The sequence below is a fragment of the Lucilia sericata genome, unplaced genomic scaffold (assembly GCF_015586225.1).
Source record: "Lucilia sericata isolate MDLA Ls3-8-SP2 unplaced genomic scaffold, ASM1558622v1 Contig001148F_arrow, whole genome shotgun sequence".
Classification (NCBI taxonomy): Eukaryota; Metazoa; Arthropoda; class Insecta; order Diptera; family Calliphoridae; genus Lucilia; species Lucilia sericata.
In genome coordinates, this window is record NW_023995119.1 from 100,744 (window position 1) to 106,731 (window position 5,988).

Genomic DNA, 5,988 nt, shown 5'->3' on the forward strand with positions numbered 1-5,988 from the left:
AAGGCGATCCAGGAAAAAAAACAAACTATCCTACCATCACCTACTGCTGTTAATGATGTGGAAGCTTGTATTGATATATCATCTTTGCTCGAAAACACAGCATCAAGAATTGTGTCAGACTTTTCAGAAGACCAACTAAGGAAAATTCATAACTGTGATGTTGTCTTAATGTGTAAGTGGGGATGTGACGGTTTATCAGCACTTCCAGAATACAAACAAGCTTGTGGAAGTCGGACATTAGCAGACTACAAAAGTGTATTTATGTCATCATTAGTGCCATTGCGAATTCGTTCATATTCACTTAATCCATCATCGTCAAGCATCGGAAATTCATTTGAAGATATATGGATCAATACAACTCCGGGTTCAAAAAATTTTTGTAGACCCATTGGATTTGAATATATAAAGGAGTCAAAGAAATCAACAAAAGATTTAGTGGAATATTTAAAAGATGAAATAAATGCACTGGAGCCCATTTGCATAAAAATAAAGGAATTCTCTATTAACGTATCATATCAGCTAAGCTTAACAATGATTGATGGAAAGGTCAGCAATGCCATAACAGAAACTTCTTCCTTCTGGAGATGCTCAATATGTAATGAGAAAAAGTCGTAATTCTCAAATATAAACAATAGCAGAAGTATTTATGAAGAAGTCCTGTCTTTGAAAGAACTGAGAGCTGCGGAAAAAAACAGAATCCAAGAAGAATTTAAAGTTCAGATGGGATTAAACATCGACAAACCACTTCCAAGTTGCGGTAGTACTTGCGAGAAGGTACGGTAATACGGCGAGAAGGTTTTTTCGTGATTTTGAAATTACTTCAAAAATAACTGGAATCGACAAGGAGTTGCTTCGAAGAGTTAACACTATTTTAATGGCACTGAATAGTAAGCATAAAATTAATGGAAATCGATTTGGGGAATATACATCTGAAATTTCTAAATTACTTGTATCTCTGTATCCATGGAGGGAACTAACACCAACAGTACACAAAGTATCATGGTAAAAATATCAAGGTAGTGTTATTCTCTCTTTTAGACGGCATATTAACCTTCTGACGTTTGCTGGTATTTTAATAAATCGAGCTACCACATTTATTTAAAAAATCCATTTTTTTATTTTTCAACCAAAATAAATAAAATAAAAATCAATTTAAACTGAAAATCAAACAAAATTTTTTTTAAATTTTACAATACAAATTTAAATAAAATCGCCAAAAAGAAAACAGCTTTATAAGGAAAATTAATAATCAAAACTATATGCTTCCTCTTATGCCCAATATCAAATGGATCGACACTATGGAGACTCACGATAACATTGTCTGTTGCTTCCCATGTTCTTCAAGTTGGAGAAAGGATTAACAGAAGAAACCAAATAAAACCGATATATGTAAAAACGTTTTTTTTAATAAATAGTAGTTTATATCTTGTTACATCTAAAATTTATCTTCCAACATATATGTAGGTATATGGCAGACCAGAATTTGCTGTCCGTATCAATAACGTGTGCAATATGTGTTCTATTCGGTCCAAGAATACAGGGTTTTCTTCAAATAAAAAAAAAACGAGTAATGAAATATTTTGGCTACTTTGCTTCCAGCTTCTTGTCTAATATTGACACCATTATTGGGGTTAGGGCAAGAATGCTTATTCCACTTTTTGGCTGTTCCCCTTAATATTAAAGGCTAATGTTTGTTTTGTGTAAATTCATACCCAGCAATAAATGGAAATCATACTTTACAAACGAAATCTTAATCACACCTAAAAATGCGATTACATATTTTCCGCATTTATGAGCCTTAGATATAAACCTAGATAATAATGAGAAAATGATGTAGAAAGGTCACTGGTGAAAAACCAATGATTTTTAAAAAAGGGTGTCATTGGAAGAATGTGGTTTATTTTTGACATACAAATATCAAATTTTTACTGCTTCTAAAAATAAGGCTAAATCTACTTCAGAGTTGTCAAAAACGAACAGCATCCCTACCTTAAAAAAATCAGTTTTATTGATTACTGCATTGTTAAGGACACAATTATACTTAGCATAAAAACAAGTCTAAAGGATAACCTACATTGTATACAATTTAAAAAACTAACTAAAACAATAAATTTTTAAATCACAAATTTCTTAAAACCTAGTTTCCCCCTTTTTATACCCTACACCACTTTAGTGGGGAGGGTATATTGGATTTGTGCTGATGTTTGTAACATACAAAAATATTCGTCCTAGACCCACCTTAAAGTATACCAATCGGCTTAGAATCGTTTTCTGAGTCGATTAAGCTATGTCCGTCCGTCCGTCTGGCTGGCTGGCTGTCCATGTAAACCTTGTGCGCAAGGTACAGGTCGCAATTCAATTAATTGGATGAAATTTGGCATGCATGTTTTATTTGACCCAAGGACGAAGCCTATTGAAAATCGTTAAAATCGGTCCATTATTTCACCTAGCCCCCATAGAACAGAACCCCCCGAAAAGGGCTTCTGAGCTCATAATTATGTTAAATATACAGATATATCGATAAAATACGGCACAACTAAGTTTTATAGAAGTCTTGATGACCCTGCCAAATTTCATAAAGATCGGGCCCCATTTGACCCTAGCTCCCATACAAAGTCCCCTTCAGAAAATTACTTGAATGTCCCAAATTAACTTATAAACACAAATATCGCGATGAAATTCAGCACAATAAAATATTATGTAAATATAAATATATTCACAAAATTTTATCGGGCTTGGTCCATATTTGCCCCTAGCCCCCATATAAAGCCTCTTTCAGAAAATTAGTTTTTCATCCATAAATTGCTTAAATGTATCGGAACAAGGGAATATTGAAAATAAATGCTGTACTATGAAAAATAAATCACATTTAATATTCATAACTGGTGTAGGGTATCATATGGTCGGCCTCGCCCGACTATACTTTCTTGGGTCAAATAAAACGTGCGTGCCAAATTTCATCCAATTATCTTGAAAATTGCGACCTGTACCTTGCGCACAAGGTTTACATGGACAGCCAGCCAGCCAGTCTGCCAGACGGACGGATGGACGGACGGACGGACATAGCTTAATCGACTCAGAAAACGATTCTAAGCCGATTGGTATACTTTAAGGTGGGTCTAGGACGAATATTTTTGTATGTTACAAACATCAGCACAAATCCAATATACCCTCCCCACTAAAGTGGTGTAGGGTATAAAAAGCTATTATACTAACTGATGATATTGTATTAAATTGTGTTTTATATTTCGGTGGGCGGGAAAGGTGGTTTGTGTGGGGTGATTTAGGTGTTGTTGTGCGTGGCTCATAATAAAATTATAATTTTTTTATTGTATATACAATGTTATAGTCTTTAATAAAATAATTAACTAAATAATTTTTAAAAATTGTCCAAATATTTTATTCAACACCAAATGTACATATGTTCTGTCATACTTAATACTAAAATATGAAAAAGATGAAATTAAAGGACACAGGTTTAAATGAACATATTTTTGAATGTAATTTAGATATTGGCTTGAAATTTTTTGTAAAAGGTCGAGAATTTCCATATCTAACTAAAAAATGATATTAAGGGATAAATATGGACTAAATTGTTGTAGCTATCTGCGACAATATTAAAATTTTGATATAAATCATAGTTTTAGAAATTAAACAAATATGTAATATATGACAAAATCTTTATTTATGAACAAAACTCAATGAAATTTTCAACGCTTGTTAAATTTGTCATTTCAAATAAGAAAGTGCAAAAAAAAATTGAAAAGGTCAAAGGGCATCCCGCAATTCCCAAAAATAGGAATGAAAATCCCAAAAATGGGATTTTTTACTTTTTTGCCCATAGGGTCCACATTTCTTTCAGGGCTGGGAAAATACTTTTGGAGTAAATAGAAAACATATTGAGGTTTCTAAAACTGCTTTCAGTTTTCTGATCCCAGCTTTGGGATTTTAGAACATGTCGCCCAAAGTTAAAGTTTTGATAAAAAATAGGTCATATTCGGAAGGACGCAGTGGCAACATTTTCAAAAAATAAGACAAGTTTTTTACGCCAAAGCGTTCTGCGTAAAGATACCTTTTAGAAAACTATAAAATTGTTATATATTCTTAAAGAAAAATTTATTTTATTAATAAAAGAGTTAAGACACATTTTTGGCAAAAAACGGCAAAAATCTAAAATTTGTTGAATTTTTAAATTAAAAGACGTATATTTTTGGAAGAAAAAATTGAGTCCATTTGGTCCAAAATTACGCCCGTTATTAAAAAAAAGGCGGACCAAGGTATGGTAAATTTTGTATCACTAAATTTGTAAATGCCTATAACTCGGATATTATAAGAGATAAGTAGTATGTCCAAGCATGTTTTTTTCAAGATCTTTCTTTCAGAAAATATAAAAATCTTTGTATTTGGGTGAAAAAAAAAATTTTACATGTCGTAGGTACCCTACTTTGAGCCGCCACAGCGCCGTCCCTGGGGCATCTGCGGGGTTCATCTTCAAAACTTAAACTCGAATACTCCTTGGCTACGCTCACGCCAAATTTTATACCGATCGGATCAGCCGTTTAGAAATGCCAGATTTATTTCCAAAAAATTTCGATTCTGCCCCATTGTGTATCATTAAATTTATTTCTAAAATTTTGAGAATAACATTGACATCATATTCGTTAAATTTTCCATAATTTTTCAAGTCGATCCATACGAATGATTTCACTTGTATTGAGAGATTTGACTGCTTCTGAATATGATATGTTGAAACTACTTTGGTTTGGCTGATGAAACGTGGTTTTATTTAATTGAGGATCTAAGTCCACAAAAAACATTGAAGCGGTTCTTTTGTAACTCAACTCTTTACATTTGTTACAGATCTAACAGAATGGGCCATAACAATAAGTTCGGCTTTAATATTCTCTGTAGGAGTAGTTGGGTGGAGTCCTTTTACAATAACTCTATGTATAAGATCTTTCTTGCTTTATTTGATATGTGTGGAAACTAATGTTAGAACCAAGGTATATTTATTTTATAAGGTAGTGTTAACAAAACAGCTGACTATTTTTTGCTCACATTCATGTTTTTTCGCCGCGGTGTAGTGTTAATGTCAAACTTTGTTTACGTTTGGTTAATGTATGCAAAATGTCAAAGTTTGTTTATATTTTTAATTTGACATTTAAAAGTGTGCTTTTAAAAGTAAAACTAAATTTATAATCAAATTGTGAAAAATTGTGAGTGATAAAAGTGTTATTATTGTGAAATTAAAAAAAAAACAATGCGTTGTTGCAAAATATGTGGGAAGAAAGTGGAGGCTGGAGGTGGGACATTTTTTAATGTGCCCAAAGACATTCAAAAAAGAGAAAAATGGAGTGAGGTCTGCCAAATGACTCTAACCTCCAACAAGCCTTCCACTGATCAGCCGACAAACGTTATTTTAGCATTTTCTTGTCTAGACCGAAGAGTGTTCCTAATAGGGAAAATCATTAAACAACTTTCTAAACGCTGGACAAATTCTTTGGCTACTTACGAAGAATTTTAACAATTTTATTATATTTCAAAAAATCTTTTATTTACAAACAACTTTTTTTTTTAATTTTTACAAATTCGCCTCATATTATAAATCAGCTGTTTTTGACATTGTGCCTACACCAGAATTCGCCTAAACAAAAACAAATACTGTACAGTGTTGTATTTCGATTCGCCCAAGTTTTTTTGAATTTGCCCTTAACACTACCTTATAAAATAAATATACCTTGGTTAGAACTATCTAAATATTTGATGACTTTCATATAAGAATCAATCGATTCTATCATCAATCGAACCTGACTTTCACTTATTTTCATAATAATAAGAAGTATGGTTTCTACATTTGGAATGTAAATAGCTGGAGGTTTTGGTGTTATTTTATGATTTTTCATCTTCTTCTTCGCCTTTAGTATCAAGGTCTGAGTATCTATTGTTGTTGGATGATGTGGGCATGTCATGTAGGTTATTCTTTTAGTA

The 5,988-nt window shown here is 32.3% G+C and overlaps 1 long non-coding RNA gene across 1 annotated transcript; it reads right to left on the bottom strand.

The window, feature by feature from the left end:
- Nucleotides 1-5,214: 5,214 nt before the first annotated feature.
- LOC119610286 lies at nucleotides 5,215-5,697 on the bottom strand. Its single transcript, XR_005231984.1, has 2 exons — nucleotides 5,513-5,697; nucleotides 5,215-5,452 (listed from the first exon to the last, which is right to left on the bottom strand). It is a non-coding gene; the product is annotated as an uncharacterized LOC119610286 (long non-coding RNA).
- Between the last annotated feature and the right edge of the window lie 291 nt (nucleotides 5,698-5,988).